Raw genomic sequence first — 15,939 nt, forward strand, 5'->3', positions numbered from 1 at the left:
TATCAAATGTCTAGTAAACCTGTAAAATTACCAACGATACGTTGGTAAGTTTACAGCTTCAAAAAGTTTACTGCTTCAAATAAATGCTTTCAGACAGGGAAGATAATGCTTGTTAAAGAAACGGTTAACTAGTAAACCGAAATAGATTTGAAGCAGGTATAACGTACGCATTTTTTATTTACGATTACGAATCAAATAATTATATAAAAAGGAAAGAAAAATCAAGGCTATGGATACTGTAAGGCTATGGATACCGATCGCTACTCGTTACTAACAACGACTGATGTTTATAATGCAGACAGAAGTTTACCCTATCGATGAAGGTGCGAACGGAAAAACATGACAGAAAATGACAAACAGATATCATTTTAAATACGTACGCATATTAATGGCGCAGGCTACTTGCGGTACTTGTAAGAGGGGCAAAAAGAATCATAAATAACCAGAACCTTGACTTCGCCAGCCCTTCTACCACAACCACTTACTATTCAGTAGCGGTCAGTGGACAAGATGATCCAGGTAAGAACTGTTCAGCAACACACAGAGAGGATATAAAAAAACGTGGCTTTACGTCCCTGAAGTGTTGACCCGGACGAAACTGTCGACGATGAAGCACCAGTCCCGCAACGAGAGCAAAGGCCACAAGACAGCTTTAGATAACATTAAGAAGACTATCAATGCCATCCATAGTGCGCACATATGATGTCGGCAGTGCAGTTGAGGGCAAGCCATATCAAATTGGCTACCTATAAGCTTTCTTAAAAATAAACCCTCCCCGAACCAAGGAAACGGACTTTACACAGCGGTTTAACGATCTCATCTCTTTTTCTGCTGCTTTTAGCTCGACTAGTTGAAAGAGGAGAGTCAGGATAGGACTCACGAAGGAGTAGGAAGGATCCCACGTCGTGAACCCGATCACAGAAAAGGACGAAACGAGCAGGGAAAAACAATTGTGATGGCGGTTCTTTCTCGTTTAACAATTTCAAGAATTCAGATCGACTTAGACGGTGTAGGTCCAAATTGGTAGAAGATTACGAAACGGGGAGTCGCACGAAAGTCGTCGCTTAGTCGAACGAAAAGTAGCTTCAATAGTTGATTGAAAGACGTCAACTCCATTAAGAGAAACATTAAGAGAAGGAGAGAAATGTTCCAGTAGACATAGAGTGGAACAGTAGATTGCTGTTGTAAAGGTTGAACCCACATAGCAAGTAACCTACATATCCCTAACGTGCAAACATGATTATAGTTGAGCCCGCTAGAAGGTATGTGAACACAGGTCGGATGATAAAATGGTACTTTTTGTGGTAAACGATATAGAAAGGTGACCTAGACTCTATCCTTAAAGGTTAGAAAATATAGATCACTGTGTGATCTTGTGTCTCTCTCACTGAATGTGTGATCACACTGTATGAAGCGAATTTGTACGTTTGTCTACTTATTATCGTATCTATAAGTAAGCAAATGTATTAATACAGTCAGGTTGCGTCTGCCCTGGAAACATTTCGGAAACGTTTCGTAATTAAATCGTACCAGCTGCAGCATCTCTCCTTAATGACGTTATTTAGAGGAGCACATGCAACAGGAGGATAGAACCAAGAGTATTTCAAACAGATAGCCAGACTTACGCGAAAGGGAGAGCAGGTTGCTGCCGCCATTACTACTAGTATAACCACTATCTATTTGCCTTTGATTTCACCCCACTAGCGATAGCAGCACCAATACGATTCCCCCCTTGCCTTCTATGAGTTCCAGCGTGAAGCTAAATTAGATTAAAGACCGTATCCTACCACCGCCAGTTCCTCCGTTCCTCTGAGTCGAGTATATTTGAGCATTTTACATTGGGCTCTTTCTTTTAATGGCCAGCTATATCACATGACCATACGATACAACTCGGATCCAATACTTGCGTGATAGTATTGCCCGAGGTACTGCTCATTATCAGGTAAGATACTATACATATATGTCGAATATATATTTGGTTGAATTTCTGAAATATTAGCCGAAGAAAATCTGAGGACGCTAATTTTTAGGAACGTAATTTTCTGTGCATGAAACGTCAAGGCGACAGAGTCCCTAATAAGAAAATCTTACACATTACTTGATGCTGAGACCTTAGCATACCGCTGTCAGCTACTAAAGCGAGAAAGTAAGGCATATATTAGAAACAGAACCGTCTCAACTTGTTGTTTATGAAGGCTGATTTTCACACTTTAATCAAGGAGAGAGAATTGCGTAAGTGGCATTGAATTCCGATAACTTGAATAGTGTGACACGTACTGGCATAAATGTAAACAACATAATTAAAATACATATCATAGTTACTAGTATTTCATGCATATATATCCTTCACACAGACTTCACCATTTTTTGCCAACCTGAAAATTTCCACTTCGGGGATCAAGATTGTGTGAACTCTTTGGCCTAGATGAAACTGTTCAAATATACATCCACTCATGCGGCTCAGGGGTAAATGTTTAAGCTCCATCAAGGGCTGCCTCTACCAGCAAAGATAAAAACTAGCTCTGGAGCACGGTCAACGATCGGTCAAGCAAAAAAACTCTCTTTACGATCCCAAGGTTGGCGTCAATAAGTTCAGCCCGAAACTTTCTTGCACAAGGAAGTTTTGCACTGGGCTGGAAAGGGCTGAGCTATTAGAACTTGGGGGCAGGCGCAGCCACGTACACAACAACAAGCGAAGCACTGACTGTCAGTGTTGCTACTAGATGCGGCGCTTGCCCCATTCATCTAAAGACAGGAGGAATGGAGCGCTTAAGGATCGGGCAACGCTCATCAGGAAGCTCATTACATCAATGGAGGTGATCCCTCTTCTCCAGTATTGCTAGCATAGTTCTGCGCAGCTCTCGTCCCGCAACAGCAGCAGCAGCAGCAGCAGCAGCAACCAGTTAGCTCGTAAGCGCACCTGCTAGGACAAGTGCGCCAGCTCTGAACTGTGCGACAGACGCACGAACAGACAGAGGGAAAAACCCTTGGGCTCCCCCGTTCGCCGTTTCATTTCGTTCGTTTGCAATTCTGCTGGGAGTACAAGCGTCGAAAACATTGAGAATCAAGCGACAATGGAGGCCGACCGAACGATCCAGTTGGCGGCCGCGTTTATAACGATACGATGAGCTTAGGAGCGTAGTTCAATAAGATGGGATTGCCAATTAAACAAAGTAAATATTGGCGCTTTGTTGCCTTAGCTTTCTCTTTTAGTTCAGCAGCAGCTGAAGGCTGGACACGTTGAATGGCTAGGAACGACATGGACTGTCGAATGCCCAGCTCTTCTATCATTAGGTTGGTCTGTTCCTGCCAAAACCGGAGTGGCTGGGAAAGCCTTTGTGTTAAGTCTAGTCGAAAGTAGTCACTATATAAAGCCTTTTCAATTTACGGTACGGGCATGCACTCACCGCAGGTGCAGGCATCTGTCTGACATTTGTAAGTGCAGGGGGCATATGTAGTATAAGCAGCCGGTCATCAATATCAAGGACACGCTGTAGGACTAGATAAGGACGTAAGGGCTAAGCTGGCCGTCGGCATACAATAGCCGGCCAAGGCTGATGGACTCGCATGATCAAACGTATTCGAGCAATCGCGCTACGTATGCATAGGTTGAGCAGATGTTGTTGCCCCGCTCAAAAAGCCGTGTGGTGTTTGTGAATTTTCAATTAGCAGAGAGCCAGGTTTGCAGGTCTGCCCTTTTGCTTCAATGAACTTGCCACCGCCGCTTTCGATGTCGGAACTGCAATCAAAGGTTTGTTTTCCCGGACGAAATCCCAATGTATGCACCCACCTTTCTACAAATCCGGCTATCCACCAGCTTCTGCGACTCTATCAGCCTTCCCTACTATTCATCGGATCGAGCACCTGCACATGGGTTTGACTAGTGCGCTTTTCCTTTGTCTGCACAAACGAAAAAAAAATACTTGAACGGCATAGGAGAGTTTATTAAATCAAATTTACTTAAATTAACCTTCATTAAGATAAAGCTTGGGAAACCACACGCGCACAATTCTTCTATATAAACAAACGGGTATATAGAGAACGCCGCAGGAATGGTTGTGACAAGTAAAATATGACCTGTGGCAGGAAAGAGGTGGAAAAGGACAGGCCATGGTACAGAGAGAAACGTCATCATAGAATCACTTCGATAAGCCTTGAAGCCCTTCAATGCCTCACGAGTAGGAGGCGCATAGGTTGTAACGGGTTATCGAGTGTCTTCCGTTCCCTATGGCTATTTTGCTTCTGCCAGTGGTTATCGTCCTTCGAAAAGAACAGAGTGAATACAGGGACCGAGAAACGAGTCAGCCCTAATTATGGAATAGCTGAATCGGACAGTCAAGTGTTCTGTCGGCGATCCGTGGCGGGTCATGTCAGGATAAGCAATGTCCAGGACACCGTGGCAGGCATTGGCAGCACAGCATGAAATGACCGATCTTCATGGAACGTAGACTTCAGCTCTTTCTCAGCTAGTTAGCTAAATAATCCATCGGGGTCAGTGTGTCCATGGTTCTTCTGTTATATCTTTCGTTCTATTACCGTTATGGCTAAATTAGCGATCTGCGTCTGTAGTTTGTAGATCATCCTGCAAACGCTAGTGAGTACCGGAATTGGCCTTTCAATTACAGTTGCTGGTTGGCATCTTCTCGCGTTTCTTTCCAGTAAAGCTTTCTCATAGTCTTGGCAGACAGTACCCTCGAAACAAATAGTTTGCCATTCGCGAATCAGTCGCCCAATTTTGCAGTAAAATGCCATCCATTTCGGCCTGGATCGGTGCACGGCCAAACGACGCAAGGCTTCTCGAAACGTTCTCGCATATTACAACATAAGTAATGAACTGGACTTTAAAGAGATGCATAGAGTAGTTGTTGTGGCCAAATGTATTAGCCGTTAGCAGTAGTTCTAGCAGGTCGCCGAGGGCGAAACGAATAGTCAAGTACACTTGCTCTTTTCGGCGCCCTATTGCGGATGGCGAATCGACAAATCTTTTTGAGTCCCCTGTCCTGACCGTCCAGCCTCCTTAAACACACGCACGCACAGAAATAAACATTCGAGAAAACACTGTCACAGAAAGCTGACTGCAAAACTTACCATGACTAATTAGCCAACAAGCCTGGGAGAGTCAAGCAGGGCTGAACTTCTAATTGATCGCTACGGCATTCAATGTCGTCAGACATTGACCCTTTTTTTAACATCCGTTAACATCACACTCCTTCAATGATTTTAGCAAGTGGATCTATTAGCATAAAAATTCTATTGACTCGGGAGCGGCGGTAGAATACCGATGCTATTTGAAACGTCTTAGAAATGCTCCTGGATGTCTCCCGTTAAGAGTAATCCTCAGCTCCGATGAGATGGTCAAAATGACAACTCCTCTTTTGCTCCTACTAAATTTGTAAACGACTTAGAGGATTGCATCAGGAGCTGATAGTCGAATACAACCAAAACGCAAAGTCAACGTTTGTTTGGTCGATAGTTGACTACCCGCCCAAATGGCCAACGAGGCAGCAGCTAACGAAGACAAAAACCTAATTGAATTCTCAAATTTATTCTCATTAACCATGCCACTGTATTCTCTTGAGGCAGTGGCCAATAGAGGATCGGGAATAGTACTGTCAGGCTGGACAACGCCATAGCCTGCCGTTCAGGGTCTTCATGAGGGTCACCACCGATTTTGGCGTTCTTCTTTCGTGTCCACATAATTTCCTTTTTTTGTATCATTCGCTAGCTCAAAATTTAGATAACATACTGGTTGCGACCTCACAACGAAATCTTTCCGTGGCACTCCGATCTCTTATCTTCTTAGGCGAGACGCTTCGTTTTAGCGCTCTTTCCTTCGTTCCACCTTCGTTAATGTGCCCTGTACTATTGCTACTACGCTACTTTATCTCGTCTAGGGCCGCAAGGCTACCCATAGTCGCAACATGTTTGGACGCATGCCAGCCGAGACCCATACATTACTTTACAATGAAAGCTACAGGCCGAAGCTACACTCTGCTGGTCTAAGATACTACGTGTAATTCGATTGCCAATCGGCCTCTGAGTGTGTGGCGCTGACACTTTGTTATTCAAATCCAATCAGGCTGAACCATCGTGACCCGCCTTCCCTCGAAGCGAAGTGGCTGCTAGTGCTTGTTGGTGAGCAGTGGGGGTGGACGGTAGGTCCACGCATGGTACGAAAGGAAATTCCGCAGCCCAAACCCACCGGGTTTAACTCAGCGTTACTTGGTCCAGCACAGCTCAACGCAGTTGGCAAGTTCGGATGACTCAGTGACTGATTAAGAGAGCTTCTCTTGAATGGGAACTTTTTTAGTTAAACGTCCGTTTCGATTTCGTCGGGTACGCTAGGGAGTACGCTGGTTCGCTCATCGGGTTGCGTTTTCAACTGCTTCTCTTCTTCCTACCTATAGTTCCTACAGTTTCACTCAAACTCATTGCTCCTCATTTCTGTGTTTCTGATTACTTTCTTAAAATCCTATTATTGGATGAATACCAGTTTTGCGGGCGGTAGTCGCACAGGTTAACTTAGGTCTCTGGAGAGAGCATAGTTTCCATTAAAAAGAAGCAAGTTTTTCAACGAGTTTCTCGTTCTCGCATCGATATATTAGGAGACTACGAACGCGCTCTGCTGATTTTGCGTGCCCAGTTTTATGCTCTTGTCGTGGTGAGACCCGCTGAAGCCGCTGTTTTCGGCTTGCCCCCGCCTTTTCGGGCTGCAACGGCTACCGCTGTTGCTCCCACCTACGGTTCACCCATCGCTGTTGCTAGTGTGGTTAAGAATCCGCCATTTGCATGTCCCGACGCAACCCTGGCAGCCGTCATTCCGCTTGCTGCCCACTAATGCTGCTGTTGAACGTTATTATTCTATGTCTACTATCTGCTTCCTTTGCTCTGTTTGCCGGTGCTTGGAAACCGGAAGTCGCAGATACGACGACTGGGATCGACTGCTGTCGTCATGCTTTCGCTTGTCAGTTGGGCGCTGATGGTGACGGCAATTGCGGCTTAGCGGCCTGGTTGACCGTCTAAAAGACAAAAAGGTCATTCGATGCATCGGCATCAGCGTCCTTGAAACGCAGTACATTGGTGCGCCCTGACATGCGCTGCTGTGGACTGGTACATAACCATGATGTAAGATGATATCTTTAGGAGCGACGGTCAGAGAGGTTGTGTTCTACTAGCAATAGCAGGCAGAACCAACACAAGGCTAAACAGGCAAACCGGAAGGACGTAATTTTTAAACGTCTCATAGGGCAACGCTATGTGGGTGCACTTGAACGATGCTAGCAAGAAAAATATGAATATGCATTATGGGCATTACAGCAGAGGAAGCGCACGACTACTTTTCACTACACAGCAGTAGCTTAGGCTTCATACGTGGCTACCTGCCCAACTCTATCGCATCGTATCTGCAGAGAATGACTACCCAATCTTCCTCTCATCTTTTCATGTACCGCTCTATCCCAACCAACGCCTCTAAAAGCAACACAATTCCACTTGTTAGAGTTCGTGACCCTCTTTCGCTTTCGCCCAGCCCCCTTTTCTCTGTGATCTCCGACCTTCTTCCGTTCCCTTTTCAAGTAAATGGAATTCAATAAACGTAGCATAAATCATCGAAATCAGTCAATGAAACCAATCGTCGGTGACGGGATCGAGATGCCGCACTAAACAAACCACCATCCAACATCTCATCATAGAAGCAGCAGCGGCATCACCAGACTCCGCCAGGTGTCATTTCCTCACTGTTAGTCGTACCATCATGTGCATACAGTCATTGCTGCTACTGCTGGAAATTGCAACTACATACGTTGCCCGGTTGTGTACTTGCCTCGAAAGGCGTTGTAAGTCTTGTGATTGAATATTTTACTGAAGCAGTACGGTCTCAAGGGCTTCACCGCACGTACTCAAGCTCTCCACGAGCAGCATTGTCAGTAGCAGCACCTTCGCCGCCATCATCGACTCCTATTTGAAAGGGGAATATGGGAACTGTTGTGACGAGTGCATAGACACTAGAATGCCCCGCCTCCGTTTCGTGAATTCTGTCTCGGTAGAAGATGCTGTCTAGAAAATTCGTGGGGTGACGCTTGCTGCGCTGCGAATGGGGCCACTCGGCAACTAGATTTCATCGACGGAGGAGGCTACGTAGTGAATACATCTCGATACATTTTTAGCTGCTACTTTCTTCTGTGCAAAATTCTAATTAAACATAAGACTGAAGGCTTGGCCGAAAGCAAAGGAAAAGAGACAGAACAGGCCGGTTTGAAAGGCTTGCATAGCGTCTCCATACATCTACACCATCACCCGCTGCTATTACAACTACTACCCCATTCTACTTCAAGCGAAAAAATTTTTTTCGCGGGGGCATTTTATGCAGGAAAAACAAACTTTAATCTTCGTTGCTCCTCTGCATATATTATCTCTGTGCTTTCTTATTCACTTATCGTGATGTCCTGCACATTCACCATCCGCACCAATCCATCCGCTTACTAGCAACATCTCCAGGACGTGCGTTATATGGTCCAAATGCGTGTATCCACAGCCTGCGTTCATCGCGGGGATGAAAATGTAACAGTGACAAATGTTGTAGTAGCAGCAGAAGCTGCTGCTGCTACTGTTATCACTGCCGCATGGAGCACAGCTTTAATTGCGTCAATTAATTCGCAATGTCATAATAGTAGGTCCTTTATGGTGTGCCACCTCGAGCACACCTAAATTTGACGGGATTCCGACAAAGTCGCTCGGTGTGTGTAGTTTTTTCAATCCTGTGCCTATTTGGTGCCGGCATAGTATTTTTACAAGAAGCTAGCTTTGATAAACACCTGGATTGGAAAACGCATACAAGGATTGATACAAACACCAAACTCTGCCTAAATAGAGAATAGCTATAGTACAGACACGCTTTTCACTTAGATGATAGCCGTAACTGATCCCATTTCTGCTACCCTTTGTTGCTTCTGCAGGTCTACATAGCATACCAAATCCTCTAGTTGCCAACGTTCCGCAGCCATCGTAATGATCGGCCTGTCTACACCGACTTAGATCCGCCAGTCCGTGAAGATGCGCGGGTCTTTCAACTGTGCGTTTGCACGATGGTACTATCAACGATCTGTATGGAAGTTAGCTGCCGTGTATGACTATGTAGATGGTATATGCATGCACGCACATGTCTGGCGATTCCTCTCGTGTGTAGGAATCGCCTTCGCGTCTTTGTAGCTATGACGAACGAGTGCATGTCTGTCCCTTCACGCGGTTGTTTGGTCTCGCTTCATAAGAGTACTCAGCCATACGCGGTTAGTTATTTCATCGGAACCAAACCGGTGACCGGCCAACACTTTCCTTTATTCTACTTTTTTTTGCCTTGTCGCCCCCTTACTTTCCAGTCCCGCCATTTCGTAGCCAATGGTCTGCTACAGATTGTCGCATGCAGGCTTGTTCTCTGTTTTGGCTTCCGGCTGCCCCCGCAGCTGATACACGTTGTGGTGTGTAGCATTGCGAGGGACGCAGGTGGAGCAGTGGGACACAGGACTTTCTCGCCCAGAACTATATCTAGAGCTTTATTACAAACATAAGCACAGTGGTCAGACTAGGGGTCGCCACTTTTCTGTCTTGTATCTGTATAAAAGACCTACGGTAACAGCGGTGGCAGTCATGGCAATGGCAGCCACAGTTCCTGCACAAGACATTCGCTTAAACTCCACGCATGCTTACTACTTGCATATCATTGGCTCGCATGTCGTTCGACATAAGCTGGCTAACCTACCATGTATTATAGACGACTTGGCCTTTCGTGGCCCAGCCGTCTGGCTCCACGCACGTTCCCCCGATACAGATGCTCGTGGTCGTCCTTGAACGTTGTGGAACGAGAGACACAGGCCACATTAAGACACTGAGAGACGCATACGGGAGCACAAGCACCTAACTGACCCCGGACTGACTTATTCAACCAATTAGCGACCCACTCACTCACCTACCAAGCCCCCAGCCGACCAACCCATTAACAACTTTCCTTAACAACAACAACAGACGGGCATCAGCGGAATCGCGCGTTTGTAGTGTGCGGCGTTATAAAGCCACAAGTGTGACGATGATACAAGAATTGCTTGCCAGTTGTAAAACGTCTGTATCTGCAATTCAGGGCCACCACCATATAGCTATAATGTGAACGTGCATTTTTGAAGACCACGTACGTACACAATACATCTGGCCGTGTGTATTCTGAATAAAATACCTAGTGAGAATAATTCCGGAAAGCTGAACTGTAAAATAGTTGTAAACACAATTTTGGCTTTGCGCTGTAATTTAAAGGCTCGTTGGGGGTGACTGATGCAGGCATTGAAGTAGAAGTAACACTTCATTCTACGGATATCACCATTTCTAATATTTAGAAATATAGAAAAATTATTTAAAAGATTTATTATGTTTAATTTTAACTACATGACAACTATTTGTGTTTTTAAAGCCACGCATTGGAAGATTTCAATTATTCAAGCTAGTCAGCGCTTGGAAGCAAATAACCTTTACTTTCTTCCTCACTCGGGAAGGGCCAGTGATTGAAATAAAATCACCCGCGCCTTTCAGCGAATATGCTCGCGCGAGTAACTATTATATATATCTCTGTGGTGGTTCAATAATAACGTGTTTGCCTGCTAATTTTAGGGAAACGGTGATTTAGATTCGAAACTGGTAAATTTCGGCTGCTCGTTTGAAGTAATGACAAACACGGATGCAAAAATCAAAACATACGAGCTGCAATTTCACGTATGAATTATCTGTGACTAGTCGCAACTGTTTGATCTAGATAACCAACCATGTTGCTGCTCGTTTTCTAGCTTTTATTCCAACTTTACTGATGCGTATGAATTTTCAAATCTCTGTATATATATATATATATATATATATCGAGTGACTGCCTTCTGTAGCAGTTACAGTTACACAATCTCGGGAAACCAATAATTCATAAACTCTATGAGCTATGGCCGATTTCTCTCCCTAGGACATTTGTTGAAGTAGGTACCCACACTGCCCTTAAAAAGATAAATATAAAGCCTAGCACTATGAAATACTCTTGTGTTACAGAAGTTTTCGCAAAGGTGAACGGTTGAATGGGCAGATTTTGAGGCGACGCTGCATTTTGGCAGCGTACCTATGTGAATGAAGCTGCGTGGGATGACATATTCTTCGATGCAGAACCCTGTCCTACGGATGGCGAAATACAGACACGTTCTATCGTCGATACTTCTCAAATGCCCCGGTTACAAGAGACATATTAACTAGATAGTGGCAGCGCAACTCGGCGAGACGAATTATTAGGGGCATTTTTTTCAAGTCACAACGACGCTAGCACGTAAAAGAACTAACCGGGCCCAGAGAATTGAAGCGGGGCGCCCTGTTGGCAGAGCAGAATGGCTGCAACATGAATACGTAGATAGCGGCATCAATTCTACTTCAAACGGGTTGGCCCATTTTCAACCTTCCCTTTGTCGTCGCCGTTTCCCAACGGCCGCAGAACGAGCAGCACGGGTGCACACTCCTTAACACATCGAACAGGGTCGTATCCGAGAACCGCTCCACAGTATATCCGGGTTTACCAATGTGTAAGAACCTACTGGTTGCAAATAAGTACGGGTGGAAGTGCGTTGCTCTCAAGAGGCCGCTAGCGAGCTCGTTCGTTGCGTGTCCGTATATGCCACTGCGCGTACACCACAAGAAGGAGGGAACAGGTCTTGGCCCCAGCGCAAATGCGGTACTTCCTTTTTCTTCTGAAACAGCCATCACTACCGGAGGACCCACCGTGCTGAAGGGCTCTTCCACATCCGACTTCGTGTTTTCGTGTCATCCTCGTTTTGGGCTCGCTTCGCACGAAAACGAACTGAGGCTGCAGGTCGTGTGAGGATACCGTAGGAGTACTGCACCCATTCGAGTTGTAGTGTATTACTTTTCGTTTTCTTCTAACAGCGTTGGGTAGAGTTCAAAAACAGACAGGAGATGCTGAAGCTCTAATTGGTTCCTGCCAAAGCGGTTTCTGCAGAAAAAGGTAGTAGCCAATGCAGCAACAGCAACCCACGAGATTCAACTTGGAAGGCGACGACGTACAGCCAGCGGCGGCTGCACAGCCTCGGCGCTAGGTGTAGCCCCGCAGCAGAAAAAAAGAAAAGTCTCATGAGTTATGTCGCCACACAGACAGGATTGCAAGCTTGCTTTCTAGGGCTGTTACGCAGTGCGTCTGTTGTCCGGACGGCCCAAGCAAGTCCAATTTGTCTGACGTCTTTCGACCAGCACATTCTGCAGCGGTCGCTGGGCATGTCGGCCGTCTAAGGCGGTCGACCTGCTAGTTTGAGCGTTCGTTTTCTTCTTCCAATTTTTTTTCAAAGTCGGACAAAACCGCCGAATCTTCTATTTGCTTTCACTTTCTTCCTGGAACAGCGGTTTTTGGGTCCCTTTTTCTTCTATCGCCAGTTACAATACAACAGACGCGGCTATAACGCACACGAGGAACACAACTTTGCGGAGACATGAGAGCTAAGGCATACGAGAAAGGGGCGGTGCTAAAGCAAAGGCCGAAGAAGCGAGTGCACTGTTTTATGTGCGCGTGTTTACTGGCTGACACAATCGGAAAACGCGATGTGACACGTTATAAAGATTGTGCCGCAAAGTTTTTTTTCGTCGGCCACCCATAACTACCACAGATAATACTGGCCAATAAGAGCTCCGACAACCGATACTGCAACCGTTTCAGTCATGGCCTAAGTAACAACAAGTTCTATACCGCGTTTGGGCTCTGAAGCTATGCGAAATTAGCTCTCTTTAAGAAGCTGATGACAATTATTGCGTCACTCATACGCAATCAAGATCCAATACTCCTTGTAGGTACAATTTTGTACGACGTAAAAACATTTAATCTCAAATTCACAAATCTATTCATTACCGCTTCCATCAGTCCCTTAAAAAAATATCCACATAATATAGACTTCAGTAATAGGCACTTTACTAAAAAATGCAGATTATTATCTCTATTAAGTATTTATAAGTACGAAGTTCCACCTGAATGCTATAATAATTTAATAAAAAAAGTAGACACATATTTATGCTTGGCAGGTGGCAAAAGGCCCATTTGCTTTTTTTTCTTAATAAGCTAATAATGTGATGTAAAGACAAAAAAATTAAAAGCTAAAGTAGTAGCGCTTGTAACACTGGCTTACCTTAAACGATCATGACTCAACGATACCGCCCTTTGCCTGGAAGAGGAAACGCGCGTTAATTTGTAGCCTTTCCTTCGAAGCACGTAAATGAATGTAAGCCTTAAGTATTTAAAAGTGGTGGCACAGATGGGGCCAAGAGTAAGGTAAGCACCTATTATGAGGTAAATAGCTAAACCGTCAATCAATTGGACACCCCAGCTGGCTGCGTAATCCAACCATCGTTCCCTAGAGCGGTCCGTCTACTTACTCTGTTATCGGTATATTTTACTCACTTACACCATCTAGTCGCAGTAATTAATGGGTTGAATTTTAGCAGCTGGCGTCAACTTTAACTGCGCTGTTTGTTCCAAAGCCTTAAAAACTCAACCTCAGTTTGCTATTTCTAAGTTGATTAGCAACCTGGCGTCGGCTAGTGTGCTGCTGCTGTTGCTACTGGGTGACCAGTAAGCTAAACGTCAGCCAGCGTCTGAGCAGCAAATTCAAACCTTCTTGCCCCATCGGACACTTACTGCAGTGAAACGGAAGCGCAGCCACCGAAGCCGGAGGCCGCTGTTCCTACCACAGCTGCGGAGTCAAAGCTGATGGAATCGCCAGCCCACCTACGCTCTCTTTCTTGTCTGCCTTCCTTCCTATTACCCAATGAATTCTCGATAGGAGCTCTGTGTTCGTACTATACTATGCTGAGACTTGAGAGAAGGAAGTTCTAAAAAGATAATATGTTCGTAGGCGTCGGCCAGCGAAATACCTGTGGACTCGCATGAGCAGCCAAGATGCGTCACTCCCTAAATTCTTCTTTGATTCAGTCGTCCCTTTCTGGGCTCTGCTTGCCTATTTCTTGCACCCCATGTTTGGTCCACCTGCCTCTTCTCCCCCTGAAGTCCGTGAATCCTGCAATTTCGACGGTCGAGTGAATCAATCGCCCACGAACTATCGGCCGCAAACGCTGCCAATGGCGTTCCCTTCCTTTTCCCATACCTCGATTTGCTGAATACCTATATAATAACACAGTATAAAACAGTGCTTCCCACAAATCACTGTCATAAGGATTTTCGTGTACCTTAACAACGCATTTTCGTCTGAAAATAATTTCCATAAATGCTAGAGATCTAAAGTTGTTTCTTAAAGGTAGCAGCCTCCGTTCCACTAAGAATTACGCGCTACTTATTTTGTAGAAGGTTACAGACTCCTATAAGTGTTTTATGGTCAAATCTAGAATTCTGCCGCTACAACGCTGGAGGTCAATGACAATGAAATCATTGCAGCGCGAACATACACTTGCTATAAAAAAGCCTGAATTACTAGAGATCAATATTCCTACGTTCTTCACAATCGGTGCCCAGAAGTTCGGTTACGTAAGGTATAAATATGTAACGTATAACAAATTCAAAAGGAAGTGACAGACATTGTGTCAGACGAACAGGTTCATGTATTGCATGCATGAAATAAGCGTGAATCAATTCAAAAAACATACACCACTGGTGCCGCTCCTACGGCCAAGAGAAACAGTAGTAAGAAGGACACAGTAACTAGAGGTGATAAGTAACTTCACAATAGCAGAAGTGCGTGGGAGTGTATCCGACAGCTTCTATAGAAGCAGCCACAATTGACCATCCACGCCGCGCGGCCATGCTTTACAGTGGCATCACTGTCAGCCTTTCCGTCTCTTTCTGTTGCATAATGCATGCGTGTGTGCATCTATGACGCGACTCTATGACGATATTCATATGCCACTTCTTCACTGCGTACATATATACACCTCTGACCGTCGAATCGGGTCATTTCCTACGCGAGTGGAAAGTAAAATAACAACGACAGCATCGCTAGTAGAAGGTTAAGAAAGCAAAAAAATAGTAGGTTCATTCTGTGATCATAGGTTGTTTTCTATTTATCGCTAGCTTTTTCTCCTTCCACTTGTATTCGCCCTTTCGGACGTGTGAAGGACGCAATCCGTTCTTCACGCATTCGCCCAGCAATGGTCCTGCCAGGCAAGCAGGCCGGCCAGCTATATGCCCATTCGCTCTGCGAGGCGCATCTCCCTGTCCTCGGTGTACCTTTTGTTCAATATTGCTTCTTTCCGTACAACGGACCGACCGCTTTCTTATTCGCTCTCGATTTTACCGCTCATGGCTTGTCATCTTTGCTCTATCTTTGGTTTCTCTGTGGCACATCTAAACAACTTTTTGGATTTTCCTCAAGCCGAATCAGTATTATAGTAGTATTATAATAGTAAACTATCGAAAAGTTGGTCAATAAATACCGAATTACAAGAGCGAACGAATATTCAGACAAGTGCCCTACTCCTCTGCTCATGCCTAAGATATAGTCGATAAGACGCATATATATGTATGCAATAAATATATAAAAATATATCTATTTACAATATAAGGCATGCTTGTGTATGTTTGTATTGAAATCAACAACGGCAACGAACGAACAGAATTCAGTTCAGTATCGAGCGCTACTAGTTTCGCTGGCCAGACGCGACAAGGTCATGGATAACTTATTAAGTTAGGAATCGTTAGAGCCAGCATAGACTGAAGGTGCAGAGAATACTATAGAAGGTGCGGAAGGTCTCTGTCGTATTCCCATGTGTTCGTTTATATATACAACCTGTAGTTGTAGATATCAAAATTTGTGCTTTGGGGACGCTAAGCAGCAACATCGATGCCACCAAAGGACTTCTCGACACGTCGATGAGTGTCGGTTGGCGGCGACTAACGCATATATTAGCAATGTACAGTAATAG

At 45.0% G+C, this 15,939-nt stretch overlaps 1 protein-coding gene across 1 annotated transcript in view; it reads right to left on the bottom strand.

Annotated features, from left to right (window-relative positions):
* Positions 1 to 15,939, bottom strand: part of LOC111243377 (uncharacterized) — a 186,117-nt gene that overhangs the window by 17,017 nt on the left and 153,161 nt on the right. The gene's annotated exons all lie outside the window — the stretch shown is intronic.

Source organism: Varroa destructor, unplaced genomic scaffold (assembly GCF_002443255.2).
Source record: "Varroa destructor unplaced genomic scaffold, Vdes_3.0 BEIS01000001.1, whole genome shotgun sequence".
Taxonomy (NCBI): domain Eukaryota; kingdom Metazoa; phylum Arthropoda; class Arachnida; order Mesostigmata; family Varroidae; genus Varroa; species Varroa destructor.